The following is a 15,230-nucleotide window of genomic DNA, read 5'->3' as shown; positions in this document are numbered from 1 at the left end:
TCCGTTAGCTTAGCACTCGATCGTTTAGTATGTTGCTATTGCTTTCTTCATGACTTATACATGTTCCTATGACTATGAGATTATGCAACTCCCGTTTATCGGAGGAACACTTTGTGTGCTACCAAACGTCACAACGTAAATGGGTGATTATAAAGGTGCTCTACAGGTGTCTCCAAAGGTACTTGTTGGGTTGGCGTATTTCGAGATTAGGATTTGTCACTCCAATTGTCGGAGACGTATCTCTGGGCCCACTCGGTAATGCACATCACTATAAGCCTTGCAAGCATTGTGACTAATGAGTTAGTTGCGGGATGATGTGTTACGGAACGAGTAAAGAGACTTGCCGGGAACGAGAACTAGGTATCGAGATACCGACGATCAAATCTCGGGCAAGTAACATACCGGTGACAAAGGGAACAACGTATGTTGTTATGCGGTCTGACCGATAAAGATCTTCGTAGAATATGTGGGAGCCAATATGGGCATCCAGGTCCCGCTATTGGTTATTGACCGGAGACGTGTCTCGGTCATGTCTACATAGTTCTCGAACCCGTAGGGTCCGCACGCTTAACGTTGCTATGACAGTTTTATTGAGTTTTGATGTACCGAAGGAGTTCGGAGTCCCGGATGAGATCGGGGATATGACGAGGAGTCTCGAAATGGTCGAGACGTAAAAATTGATATATTGGACGACTATATTCGGACTTCGGAAAGGTTTCGAGTGATTCGGGTATTTTTCGGAGTACCGGAGAGTTACGGGAATTCGTATTGGGCCTTAATGGGCCATACGGGAAAGGAGAGAAAGGCCTCAAAAGGTGGCCGCACCCCTCCCCATGGTCTGGTCCGAATTGGACTAGGGAAGGGGGGCGCACCCTTCCTTCTTTCTCCTTCCCCCTTCCCTTCTCCTACTCCCACAAGGAAAGGAGGAGTCCTACTCCCGGTGGGAGTAGGACTCCCCCCTATGGCGCGCCTCTCCCCTTGGCCGGCTGCCTCCCCCTTGCTCCTTTATATACGGGGGCAGGAGGGCACCCCAGAGACACAACAATTGATCCTTGAGATCTCTTAGCCGTGTGCGGTGCCCCCCTCCACCATATTACACCTCGATAATACCGTTGCGGAGCTTAGGCGAAGCCCTGCGTCGGTGGAACATCACCATCGTCACCACGCCGTCGTGCTGACGAAACTCTCCCTCAACACTCGGCTGGATCGGAGTTCGAGGGACGTCATCGAGCTGAACGTGTGTAGAACTCGGAGGTGCCGTACGTTCGGTACTTGATCGGTCGGATCGTGAAGACGTACGACTACATCAACCGCGTTGTGATAACGCTTCCGCTGTCGGTCTACGAGGGTACGTGGACAACACTCTCCCCTCTCGTTGCTATGCATCACCATGATCTTGCGTGTGCGTAGGAATTTTTTTGAAATTACTACGTTCCCCAACAGTGGTATCAGAGCCTGGTTTTATGCGTTGATGCTATGCACGAGTAGAACACAAGTGAGTTGTGGGCGATATAAGTCATACTGCTTACCAGCATGTCATACTTTGGTTCAGCGGTATTGTGAGATGAAGCGGCCCGGACCGACATTACGCGTACGCATACGCGAGACTGGTTTCACCGTTGCGAGTACTCGTTGCTTAAAGGTGACCGGCGGGTGTCTGTCTCTCTCACTTTAGTTGAACCGAGTGTGGCTACGCCCGGTCCTTGCGAAGGTTAAAACAGCACCAACTTGAAAAACTATCATTGTGGTTTTGATGCGTAGGTAAGAACGGTTCTTGCTAAGCCCGTAGCAGCCACGTAAAATATGCAACAACAAAGTAGAGGACGTCTAACTTGTTTTTGCAGGGCAGGTTGTGATGTGATATGGTCAAGACATGATGTGATATAATGTGTTGTATGAGATGATCATGTTTTGTAACCGAGTTATCGGCAACTGGCAGGAGCCATATGGTTGTCGCTTTATTGTATGAGATGCAATCGCCATGTAATAGTTTTACTTTATCACTAAGCGGTAGCGATAGTCGTAAAAGCAATAAGTTGGCGAGATGACAACGATGCTACGATGGAGATCAAGGTGTCGCGCCGGTGACGATGGTGATCATGACGGTGCTTCGGAGATGGAGATCACAAGCACGGTGCTTCGGAGATGGAGATCACAAGCACAAGATGATGATGGCCATATCATATCACTTATATTGATTGCATGTGATGTTAATCCTTTATGCATCTTATCTTGCTTTGTTTGACGGTAGCATTATAAGATGATCCTTCACTAAATTATCAAAGTATAAGTGTTCTCCCTGAGTATGCACCGTTGCGAAAGTTCTTCCTGCTGAGACACCACGTGATGATCGGGTGTGATAGGCTCTACGTTCAAATACAACGGGTGCAAAACAGTTGCACACGCGGAATACTCAGGTTAAACTTGACGAGCCTAGCATATAACAGATATGGCCTCGGAACACGGAGACCGAAAGGTCGAGCGTGAATCATATAGTAGATAGATCAACATAGTGATGTTCACCATTGAAACTACTCCATCTCACGTGATGATCGGACATGGTTTAGTTGATATGGATCACGTGATCACTTAGATGATTAGAGGGATGTCTATCTAAGTGGGAGTTCTTAAGTAATATGATTAATTGAACTTAAATTTATCATGAACTTAGTACCTGATAGTATTTTGCTTGTCTATGTTAATTATAGATAGATGGCCCGTGCTGTTGTTCCGTTGAATTTTAATGCGTTTCTTAAGAAAGCAAAGTTGAAAGATGATGGTAGCAATTACACGGACTGGGTCCGTAACTTGAGGATTATCCTCATTGCTGCAGAGAAGAATTACGTCCTGGAAGCACCGCTGGGTGCCAGGCCTGCTGCAGGAGCAACACCAGATGTTATGAACGTCTGGCAGAGCAAAGCTGATGACTACTCGATAGTTCAGTGTGCCATGCTTTACAGCTTAGAACCGGGTCTTCAACGACGTTTTGAACGTGATGGAGCATATGAGATGTTCCAGGAGTTGAAGTTAATATTTCAAGCAAATGCCCGAATTGAGAGATATGAAGTCTCCAATAAGTTCTTCAGCTGCAAGATGGAAGAGAATAGTTCTGTCAGTGAGCATATACTCAAAATGTCTGGGTATAACAATCACTTAATTCAACTGGGATTTAATCTTCCGTATGATAGCGTTATTGACAGAATTCTTCAATCACTGCCACCAAGCTACAAGAGCTTCGTGATGAACTATAATATGCAAGGGATGAGTAAGACAATTCCCGAGCTCTTCGCAATTCTAAAGGCTGCGGAGGTAGAAATCAAAAAGGAGCATCAAGTGTTGATGGTCAATAAGACCACCAGTTTCAAGAAAAAGGGTAAAGGGAAGATGAAAGGGAACTTCAAGAAGAACAGCAAACAAGTTGCTGCTCAGGAGAAGAAACCCAAGTCTGGACCTAAGCCTGAAACTGAGTGCTTCTACTGCAAGCAAACTGGTCACTGGAAGCGGAACTGCCCAAAGTATTTGGCGGATAAGAAGGATGGCAAGGTGAACAAAGGTATATGTGATATACATGTTATTGATGTGTACCTTACTAATGCTCGCAGTAGCACCTGGGTATTTGATACTGGTTCTGTTGCTAATATTTGCAACTCGAAACTGGGGCTACGGATTAAGCGAAGATTGGTTAAGGACGAGGTGACGATGCGCGTGGGAAATGGTTCCAAAGTCGATGTGATCGCGGTCGGCACGCTACCTCTACATCTACCTTCGGGATTAGTTTTACACCTAAATAATTGTTATTTGGTGCCAGCGTTGAGCATGAACATTATATCTGGATCTTGTTTGATGCGAGACGGTTATTCATTTAAATCGGAGAATAATGGTTGTTCTATTTATATGAGTAATATCTTTTATGGTCATGCACCCTTGAAGAGTGGTCTATTTTTGTTGAATCTCGATAGTAGTGACACACATATTCATAATATTGAAACCAAAAGATGCAGAGTTGATAATGATAGTGCAACTTATTTGTGGCACTGCCGTTTAGGTCATATCGGTGTAAAGCGCATGAAGAAACTCCATACCGATGGACTTTTGGAACCACTTGATTATGAATCACTTGGTACTTGCGAACCGTGCCTCATGGGCAAGATGACTAAAACACCGTTCGCCGGAACTATGGAGAGAGCAACAGATTTGTTGGAAATCATACATACAGATGTATGTGGTCCGATGAATGTTGAGGCTCATGGCGGATATCGTTATTTTCTCACCTTCACAGATGATTTAAGCAGATATGGGTATATCTACTTAATGAAACATAAGTCTGAAACATTTGAAAAGTTCAAAGAATTTCAGAGTGAAGTTGAAAATCATCGTAACAAGAAAATAAAGTTTGTACGATCAGATCGTGGAGGAGAATATTTGAGTTACGAGTTTGGTCTACATTTGAAACAATGCGGAATAGTTTCGCAACTCACGCCACCCGGAACACCACAGCATAATGGTGTGTCCGAACGTCGTAATCGCACTTTACTAGATATGGTGCGATCTATGATGTCTCTTACTGATTTACCGCTATCGTTTTGCGGTTATGCTTTAGAGACGGCTCCATTCACGTTAAATAGGGCACCATCAAAATCCGTTGAGACGACGCCTTATGAACTGTGGTTTGGCAAGAAAACAAAGTTGTCGTTTCTTAAAGTTTGGGGCTGCGATGCTTATGTGAAGAAACTTCAACCTGATAAGCTCGAATCCAAATCGGAGAAATGTGTCTTCATAGGATACCCAAAGGAGACTATTGGGTATACCTTCTATCACAGATCCGAAGGCAAAACTTTTGTTGCTAAATTCGGAAATTTTTCTAGAGAAGGAGTTTCTCTCGAAAGAAGTGAGTGGAAGGAAAGTAGAACTTGATGAGGTAAATATACCTGCTCCCTTATTGGAAAGTAGTTCATCACAGAAACCAGTTTCTGAGACACCTACACCAATTAGTGAGGAAGTTAATGATGATGATCATGAAACTTCAGATCAAGTTATTACTGAACCACGTAGATCAACCAGAGTAAGATCCGCACCAGAGTGGTACGGTAATCCTGTTCTGGGAGTTATGTTACTAGACCATGACGAACCTACGAACTATGAAGAAGCGATGGTGAGCCCAGATTTCGCAAAATGGCTTGAGGCCATGAAATCTGAGATGGGATCCATGTATGAGAACAAAGTATGGACTTTGGTTGACTTGCCCAATGATCGGCAAGCCATTGAAAATAAATGGATCTTCAAGAAGAAGACTGACGCTGATGGTAATGTTACTGTCTATAAAGCTCGACTTGTTGCGAAAGGTTTTCGACAAGTTCAAGGGATTGACTACGATGAGACCTTCTCACCCGTAGCGATGCTTAAGTCTGTCCGAATCATGTTAGCAATTACCGCATTTTATGATTATGAAATTTGGGAAATGGATGTCAAAACTGCATTCCTGAATGGATTTCTGGAAGAAGAGTTGTATATGATGCAACCAGAAGGTTTTGTCGATCCAAAGGGAGCTAACAAAGTGTGCAAGCTCCAGCGATCCATTTATGGACTGGTGCAAGCCTCTCAGAGTTGGAATAAACGCTTTGATAGTGTGATCAAAGCATTTGGTTTTATACAGACTTTTGGAGAAGCCAGTATTTACAAGAAAGTGAGTGGGAGCTCTGTAGCATTTCTGATATTATATGTGGATGACATATTACTGATTGGAAATGATATAGAATTTCTGGATAGCATAAAGGGATACTTGAATAAGAGTTTTTCAATGAAAGACCTCGGTGAAGCTGCGTATATATTGGGCATCAAGATCTATAGAGATAGATCAAGACGCTTAATTGGACTTTCACAAAGCACATACCTTGACAAAGTTTTGAAGAAGTTCAAAATGGATCAAGCAAAGAAAGGATTCTTGCCTGTGTTGCAAGGTGTGAAGTTGAGTAAGACTCAATGCCCGACCACTGCAGAAGATAGAGAGAAGATGAAAGATGTCCCCTATGCTTCAGCCATAGGCTCTATCATGTATGCAATGCTGTGTACCAGACCTGATGTATGCCTTGCTATAAGTCTAACAGGAAGGTACCAAAGTAATCCAGGAGTGGATCACTGGACAGCGGTCAAGAACATCCTGAAATACCTGAAAAGGACTAAGGATATGTTTCTCGTATATGGAGGTGACAAAGAGCTCATCGTAAATGGTTACGTTGATGCAAGCTTTGACACTGATCCGGACGATTCTAAATCGCAAACCGGATACGTATTTACATTGAACGGTGGAGCTGTCAGTTGGTGCAGTTCTAAACAAAGCGTCGTGGCGGGATCTACATGTGAAGCGGAGTACATAGCTGCTTCGGAAGCAGCAAATGAAGGAGTCTGTATGAAGGAGTTCATATCCGATCTAGGTGTCATACCTAGTGCATCGGGTCCTATGAAAATCTTTTGTGACTATACTGGTGCAATTGCCTTGGCAAAGGAATCCAGATTTCACAAGAGAACCAAACACATCAAAAGACGCTTCAATTCCATCCGGGATTTAGTCCAGGTGGGAGACATAAAAATTTGCAAGATACATACAGATCTGAATGTTGCAGACCCGTTGACTAAGCCTCTTCCACGAGCAAAACATGATCAGCACCAAGGCTCCATGGGTGTAAGAATCATTACTGTGTAATCTAGATTATTGACTCTAGTGCAAGTGGGAGACTGAAGGAAATATGCCCTAGAGGAAATAATAAAGTATTATTTATTTCCTTGTATCATGATAAATGTTTATTATTCATGCTAGAATTGTATTAACCGTAAACGTAATACATGTGTGAATATATAGACAAACAGAGTGTCATCAGTATGCCTCTACTTGACTAGCTCGTTAATCAAAGATGGTTATGTTTCCTAGCCATAGACATAAGTTGTCATTTGATTAACGAGATCACCTCATTAGGCGAATGACGTGATTGACTTGACCCATTCCGTTAGCTTAGCACTCGATCGTTTAGTATGTTGCTATTGCTTTCTTCATGACTTATACATGTTCCTATGACTATGAGATTATGCAACTCCCGTTTACCGGAGGAACACTTTGTGTGCTACCAAACGTCACAACGTAAATGGGTGATTATAAAGGTGCTCTACAGGTGTCCCCAAAGGTACTTGTTGGGTTGGCGTATTTCGAGATTAGGATTTGTCACTCCAATTGTCGGAGACGTATCTCTGGGCCCACTCGGTAATGCACATCACTATAAGCCTTGCAAGCATTGTGACTAATGAGTTAGTTGCGGGATGATGTGTTACGGAACGAGTAAAGAGACTTGCCGGTAACGAGAACTAGGTATCGAGATACCGACGATCAAATCTCGGGCAAGTAACATACCGGTGACAAAGGGAACAACGTATGTTGTTATGCGGTCTGACCGATAAAGATCTTCGTAGAATATGTGGGAGCCAATATGGGCATCCAGGTCCCGCTATTGGTTACTGACCGGAGACGTGTCTCGGTCATGTCTACATAGTTCTCGAACCCGTAGGGTCCGCACGCTTAACGTTACGATGACAGTTTTATTGAGTTTTGATGTACCAAAGGAGTTCGGAGTCCCGGATGAGATCGGGGATATGACGAGGAGTCTCGAAATGGTCGAGACGTAAAAATCGATATATTGGACGACTATATTCGGACTTCGGAAAGGTTCCGAGTGATTCGGGTATTTTTCGGAGTACCGGAGAGTTACGGGAATTCGTATTGGGCCTTAATGGGCCATACGGGAAAGGAGAGAAAGGCCTCAAAAGGTGGCCGCACCCCTCCCCATGGTCTGGTCCGAATTGGACTAGGGAAGGGGGGCGCACCCTTCCTTCTTTCTCCTTCCCCCTTCCCTTCTCCTACTCCCACAAGGAAAGGAGGAGTCCTACTCCCGGTGGGAGTAGGACTCCCCCCTATGGCGCGCCTCTCCCCTTGGCCGGCTGCCTCCCCCTTGCTCCTTTATATACGGGGGCAGGGGGGCACCCCAGAGACAAAACAATTGATCCTTGAGATCTCTTAGCCGTGTGCGGTGCCCCCCTCCATCTTATTACACCTCGATAATACCGTTGCGGAGCTTAGGCGAAGCCCTGCGTCGGTGGAACATCATCATCATCACCACGCCGTCGTGCTGACGAAACTCTCCCTCAACACTCGGCTGGATCGGAGTTCGAGGGACGTCATCGAGCTGAACGTGTGTAGAACTCGGAGGTGCCGTACGTTCGGTACTTGATCGGTTGGATCGTGAAGACGTACGACTACATCAACCGCGTTGTGATAACGCTTCCGCTGTCGGTCTACGAGGGTACGTGGACAACACTCTCCCCTCTCGTTGCTATGCATCACCATGATCTTGCGTGTGCGTAGGAATTTTTTTGAAATTACTACGTTCCCCAACAGCCGCATCTCGCTTGTCCTCCTTCTTGGAGTTGGTCTTCCCCCGCGGCCATGCCGGCTCGCCCTCCCCAACATCCTCCACGACTTTCTCCCCCCCCCACGTGCCTTGAGTGCGGCATATTGCGCCTTGAACTTCTCCTCGTCCTTGATGACCCGATAGCAATGGGAGATGTTGAAGCACTTGCCATTGTGTTGAACCTTGAATGCCTCCAAAGCTTGAAATACCTACAAAATGTTTCCATGCAAGCATATGGGCAAGTGATATGCAAATGAACACGCAAATGATGAACTTGATGACACAAAAGAGGGCGGCTTGCTTGCTAGCATACCATGTCTTGCATGCCGATGCCGCTCACGGGGCGGGCCTTGACGCTCTCAAGAGTGGCACAAAACTTGTTGCACTCTTGTTGGATCACCCTCCACCACTTAGAAATGAAGACCCACCCGCACGTGCTCACAAATTGGTAAGGTGGAAACTTCTTGCGCTCATGAAACTCTCGGTGGACACAAATCCAAAAAGTTGAATGCTTTTGCTCGGCGCCCGTCTTGGGGTCTTGTCCAATGTCTCGCCAACACTCGCAAAGAAGTTTGTCCTCGGCCGCCATGTACGCCTTCGTGCGCTTGCTCTTGCGCTTCGGCTTAGGACCGGCGGCTTGGTTGGCGAGCTCGTCCTCGAACAAAGGCTCCACTTCGATGTCACACTCGTCCTCTTCCTCTAGCCCGTAGTCGTCCGGGAACTCGTGGTCGAGGGGGAAGCCGTCCAGGTCGATGCCGACCTGATCACGCATGGGCCGCCTGATCGGGATCATAGCCAGCGGCCGGCGTGAACGCCCCGCGGCCGTCCTGACTTTGTGTCTCGTCGGGATCGTAGCCAGCGGCCGGCGCACCGCCGTCGAAGATGAGGTTCTGCATGTAGTCCACGTCGACGGCGGACGGCATTTCCTCGAACAGGTTGCGGGCGTCCGGGAGCTCGCCGGCCGGCGTCTGTCCCGCGCGTTTCCTCGTGCCGCCGAATGACAAGCCACCGACCACCGGGGTGGCGTTGAGGTCGATGGGCGCGGGCGCGGGCGTGAAAGGCGCGACCACGCTCACGTCGGGCGAGCACTCCCCGGAGAGGCGGGAAGCCTGCGGGTAGACGTAGAAGCCGGGGATCGGGTTGCAAGCCGACGCGCGGGGCGAGTCGGGCAGCACCATCGAGGAAATGCCGACGAGCCGGTGCTGGCCGCGGCGACGGCGGCTTGGACGAGGCCGTGCTGGCTAGGGTTTAACCCTAGCATGTAGAGCGCCTCCCTCGTTGCCGCCGCGACGCGGGCGTTGGTGACCTCCTGCTGCGTGGCGGCGACGACGGCGGCCTGCGCGGCGGCCTCATCCCTCGCGTCCGCAGCGTGCCTCCGGCCCTTCCTCTTGGCCGGCTCCCTTGCCTGCTGTTCGGGCGTCAGCGCCTTCTTCGGCTTGGTCGCGGCGGCGGTCTTGCGTGGGGCACGAGGCTTGCCTTTCCCGGAGGGGGCGGCGGCGCCGGACGAGGCGAGGGAGGCGAGGCCGGCGGCGGCGTCGAGGTCGATGAGCGGGAGTGTTTTTGGGGGAAAATGGGGGGATGGTGGTGGCTCCCACCGACCGGCGGGCCCAGGGAGAGGAATAGGCGCGCGTGCGCGTCCGTCTCGTGTCCGCGCCGACGCAAATCCGGCTCAAAATTGGGCCAGGAATGGGTCGCCCGCGGACAAAAAACGGATGCGCGTCCGTTTGGGTCGGCGCGTTGGGCCGACTTTTCTGTCCATGACGACCTAAACAGACGGCGATGGATGAAATGGGTCGCTCCATTGGAGTTGTTCTTAAGAACCTGTTCGCAACGAAGATATACAAAGAAATAGGGGAGTAGCAATAAAACATACAGTATGAATGAGATTACACAAGAAACCATAGAGGAAACTGGAGGATTGAGCGTTCACATCAATGCGAAAACACACAGGAAAAGAAAAAAAATCAATTTTTTATTTGGCTAAGCGGTATTCTTCTTTCGTCTACAACCTCAAGCGTCTTCTCTTGGTGATCTTCTTGCGTCTACAACCTCAAGCGTCTTCTCTTGCTGAATAATATTGGCTCGTGGCTGATTTTTTTTCAATCCTATGGAATCACCCGAAATCTGTATGGCCAAGGAAATCTCTACCTCCCTCGCCAAAAAAAAAGGAAATCTCTACCGAATAATAAAGGGATATAGCTTCTGTCAGTACGTCATCGAAATTTCCCCAAAGTTTGCCAAATATTACCCATCTATGCCACCTATGCCGGCCCGTACAGTAGGAATGTTTTATACTACGCTCTGCGCGCTTGGAGAAGACACGGCACCCCTGTTTGGGCCAGCCCATGTCAAGGCGGCCTATTTTTATTTTTATTTTCTTTTTTCTTCTTTCAACTTTAAATAATTTTGGGGACATCAAAAAAATTCCAAGAATAAAAAAAATACGAATTTTAAAACAAAATATTTAATAATTCATAAATATTTGTGGATTCAGAAAGTGTGCATGATTTTCTAAAAAATTCGAATATTCAAAAATGATCGTAATTTTGAAAGAAAATGTTCGTGAAATCAAAAAATGTTCATGATTTTATAAAAGTTCATTTATTAAAAATTGTTAATCAAATTGAATAAAATTTCACCAATCGAAAAAATGTTCATGAACTGAAAAATATCCTAAAATTAAAAAGTTGTCCATGACATACAAAATAGTTTATTTATTTATAAAATGTTCACGAATTCAAAAAATGATCATGCATTTCAAAACAATTCGTTAAATAATAAAATGTGTGGATTTCAAAAATTGTTCCAGCAATTTCCAAAAAAATGTTTGTCGATTCTAGAAATGTTCACCTATTCAAGAAAAATATTTGAAAAATGTTCACAATTTGTTTTAAAATGTTTGAAAAAATATAAAATGTTCATAAATATAATGTTTCATGATTCTTAGAAAATGTTCGAAAATCTGTAAAAATGTTGATGAATTTGAAAAATATTCATGATTTCAGATATGCTCACGAGATTAAAAAAATGTCATGATTTTCAGAAATTGGTCACGGTTCATGAAAATGAGAGTAATAGTGTTTCTTGGTGATGTGGCAATTTGCGGTCATGGTTATTGAAGATTATGATTTTTTTCTCCCGTTACAACGCACGGGCGGTTTTGCTAGTTTCCTTCAAAACATTGTTCATCTTTTATTGGTTCCGAACACCATGAAAGGGAAACTTTCCAGAGGACTGACTTTCCTATGAGACTCCTACAAATATCCTTTGAACGGAACGGGGCCTAATGTTCTAATTGAGAAAAGGCAATCTTGAACAGGCATATCAAAAAGCTCAAAGTGTGGATCCTTCCTATAAAGCTGTTGTGGAATATCTTGCCATTGTATTGACCATGGCGCTCGGCTGTGCTCCTGCTTGGGCGAGATGGCCAGAACGACGAATGGCTGCTGCGGCGGCTCGGCGGTCGATGAGTCCTCAAACTCGAAGTGGCCGTCGAACCGAATCATGCACTCCTGGATCGCATCCATCATCGCCGATAAGCTGAAGGTCATTTTTGTATACAAGGCCACAAACTCGGATTACAGGTATCAATGTAAAATTTGATGCCTGCTTTACAAGTCAACTTTTCTTCTTGTTTACTGGGATCATTAATACTTCGCATACATGCAAAGAAACTGAGTGGAGGAAGTAGTTGTCTGTCATTATGACTGCATGCATGCAAGTATTAAACAGGTTGCTAGTACGAGAAAATATCATTAATTTTGCCTCGATTACTATTGATGGCCTTGTATGGATGCAAAATGTATATTTCAAAGTGGCCTTGTATATAAAAATAAAGGGAGTATATGCGAGGTTGACGACGCATGGGACGCGGCGCATGCAAACCAGAGGTCACCGACATGCTCTCGTGCACTTGTTTTGGATGGGGGCTAGCTGGCTCATCAAGAGCTGTCTAATAAGAAGGCTAACGGGGTTGGCGTGGGAAACGTGCGCGTTCGGGGGCCTCAGCCTCGGGGTTTGTTTGTTTGTTTACCCCGGTATCGCCCTCCCGGGACGGGACAACCACGGCGGCAGCCTGTGGTTGTGCGGATCGGTCGGGTGACAGTGACGCCGGTAATGACGTTAGTGAAGTTATTACCAGGGAGTGAATCCAAAAAGAAATCGATATGATCCACCTCACAATCCGTATTGGATTCTCAAATTTATTAAACAAAAAAGAGTAGTTCAAGAATTAGAGAAAGATATACAAAAGGAAATTAACTCTGTAAATCGGAGACTTAATATTTCTATCGAAAAAGTTAAAGAACCATATGACAACCTAACATTCGTGCGGAATATATAGCTTTCCAATTTACAAAATAGAGTATCATTCGAAAATGGTGGGGTCTGGACAGCAGATGAGGTCAGTCAGTCCGCCCCTCCCTTGAAAGGGTCAAAGCAGGTCAAGGGACGCTTTGGTTGTGTCAGCTCTAGCCGACATTAGCGTCGTGGAGTCACCTCCGCTCTAGAGCGGATGTGACCGACATGAATGTGCGGCAACTGATTCGCGTGAAGAGGGTTGTTGCACTTGTAGCACTTTTACTTTGGAGATGTCGCGCTTGCTGTTGTCCGTGCCGTCACGCGCGCTGAAGATGCCATCACAGCTCCATCTGTTGCCCGGTGCACGAAAGTCGTTGTCGTGCCTCTGTTTTTGCGGCTTCCAGCGCCAACGGTTCTAGCCATTTCCGCTGCCGCCCGAGCTTTGTCCCTTCTCGCACTCCCAATGGTGTGGATCCCACTGTTGCTATGTGAGGAGAAGCTGCCCGCCGCTGGGCTGAGGCATGTCAACCCCACAACGCTCCTTCGGGTGTCCACAGGCGGCCAATCAGCTCCTCCACGGACACCGTGATTAGGTCCAGGAGGGTCTTGACCGCCACTGTGATTTGTGCATAATGGGAAGGAACGACTCGCAAAATTTTCAGTACCACACGTACCTCCTAAACGGTGAACCCAAGCGCGTGCAACTGGGTCACCAGACTGGTGATACGCATGTTGAATGCTCCGAGCATCTGCTCGAACTCCGTGCACAGATGTTGGCTTACACCTGTGCGCATGACCTTCAAGGTCTCCCACGCTTCCTTGTATGTCTTCTTGACAACGAGAGTGTCGGGGATATACCCCGCAGTATGACCCGGCTGAGATGTAACCCGGCTGGGATTGGGTGTTTCATTGATGACCCGACAGATTATAAGCCGGCAGGAACAGTTAAGTAGGTTAAGCTCGCGGGAACAGTTGAACATCGTAACCCGGCAGACATGGTCATGTAACCCGACAGACAAGTCATGTAACCCGGCACATGTTGAGCCAGACGGTAAGCCAGATGGTAAGCCAGATCGTAAGCCAGACGGTAAGCCAGATGGTAAGCCAGATGGTAAGTCAGATCGTAAGCCAGACGGTAAGCCAGATGGTAAGCCAGATTGTAAGAAGCCCAAGACGTTAAGAAGCCCATGGTGAGACGTCAAAGTAAGGTTAAATCTTAAGTCCGAGTTGGACTCTACATGTAACCCGCCCCTTCAGCTTATATAAGGAGGGGCGGGGCACCCCAAGAGGGGACGAGAAACAATCTCTAGGGCTAGACTCAAAGAGCCGGCTTACCGGCGACTCTCCCGTGATCATAATGAGACCTAGCCTCAAACAGCATGTAGGGTTGTTACCGGATGATGTTTCCCGGGGCCCGAAGCTGTCTAAATCCTTGTCTTGTGTTGCGTCTCTCGATTCCGCTCAACCCCTCTCAAGCTACCACATAGATGCGTTGGCCTCACGACTAAGTCCTGACACTAAGGACATCTGACGTGTTAATTCCACGACAGTTGGCGCCCACCGTGGGGCTCGCGCACGGTGGTGTTGAGTCTTTGAAGGGATTTCATCTAGGGATTGAGAAGTTCGCATCTGGATAAAGAAAAGACCAATTTTTTTGGAGGGATCTGCATCAACTTCGAGTTCACTGGATTGAGATCAGAAATTTTATGGGCAGTAACCATCATCTCTATTAACAAAATCATCAGAGAAGCCCCCGAAAATTTGGCATAAGCCGCCATGTTTCTCAGCATGATCATCTACTGTCACCAAACGAGCAAATCCTACGTGGAAACCTGAAGGAAGACCCGGACGTGGGCGGTCAAGCCTGCCACGACCCGGAAACCGGGCCAACCACAGGATCTCCAGAGTCAATCCAGAGTCAACCCCAAGAGGGAAAGCAGTCAGCGACCCGGACCCGGGTGATCCACGGGCTTGGACTCCTCCAACATCAGGCTCATCGACCCACTGCGCCCCCGCCGTCGCCGGTTCGCGCATCCAACCCGCCGGGTCGTTGCTGCGCCGCCGGCTTTGCCTCTGCTGGGGTCGCCTTGACCCGCCCGCCGTCGGACGGCCTTGTCTCCACCGCAAGTGAGCCGCCGTGAGTCGCCGGGTCTCCGCGCCTGAGCCGTTCCGCCGGTGAGCCGCCCGGTCGCGCAGCCGTCTCTGGCCGCGGCTGGCCTCGCGCCTCCGCCCCGCGCTCGACCTCCAGCGCCCTGCCGGGTCTCCGCGCCTGAATCGCCTCCGCGCTCGACCTCCAGCGTCCTGCCGGGTCTCCGCGCCTGAATCGCCTCCGCGCTCGACCTCCAGCGTCCTGCCGGGTCTCCGCGCCTGAATCGCCTCCGCGCTCGACCTCCAGTGTCCTGCCGGGTCTCCGCGCTTGAATCGCCTCCGCTTCACCACACCGGCGGGTCGTGCACGTGCCCCGGCCGTCACCTGCAA

This window comes from Aegilops tauschii, chromosome 1 (assembly GCF_002575655.3).
Source record: "Aegilops tauschii subsp. strangulata cultivar AL8/78 chromosome 1, Aet v6.0, whole genome shotgun sequence".
Lineage (NCBI taxonomy): Eukaryota > Viridiplantae > Streptophyta > Magnoliopsida > Poales > Poaceae > Aegilops > Aegilops tauschii.
Note: the sequence above shows the minus strand (reverse complement) of the source record.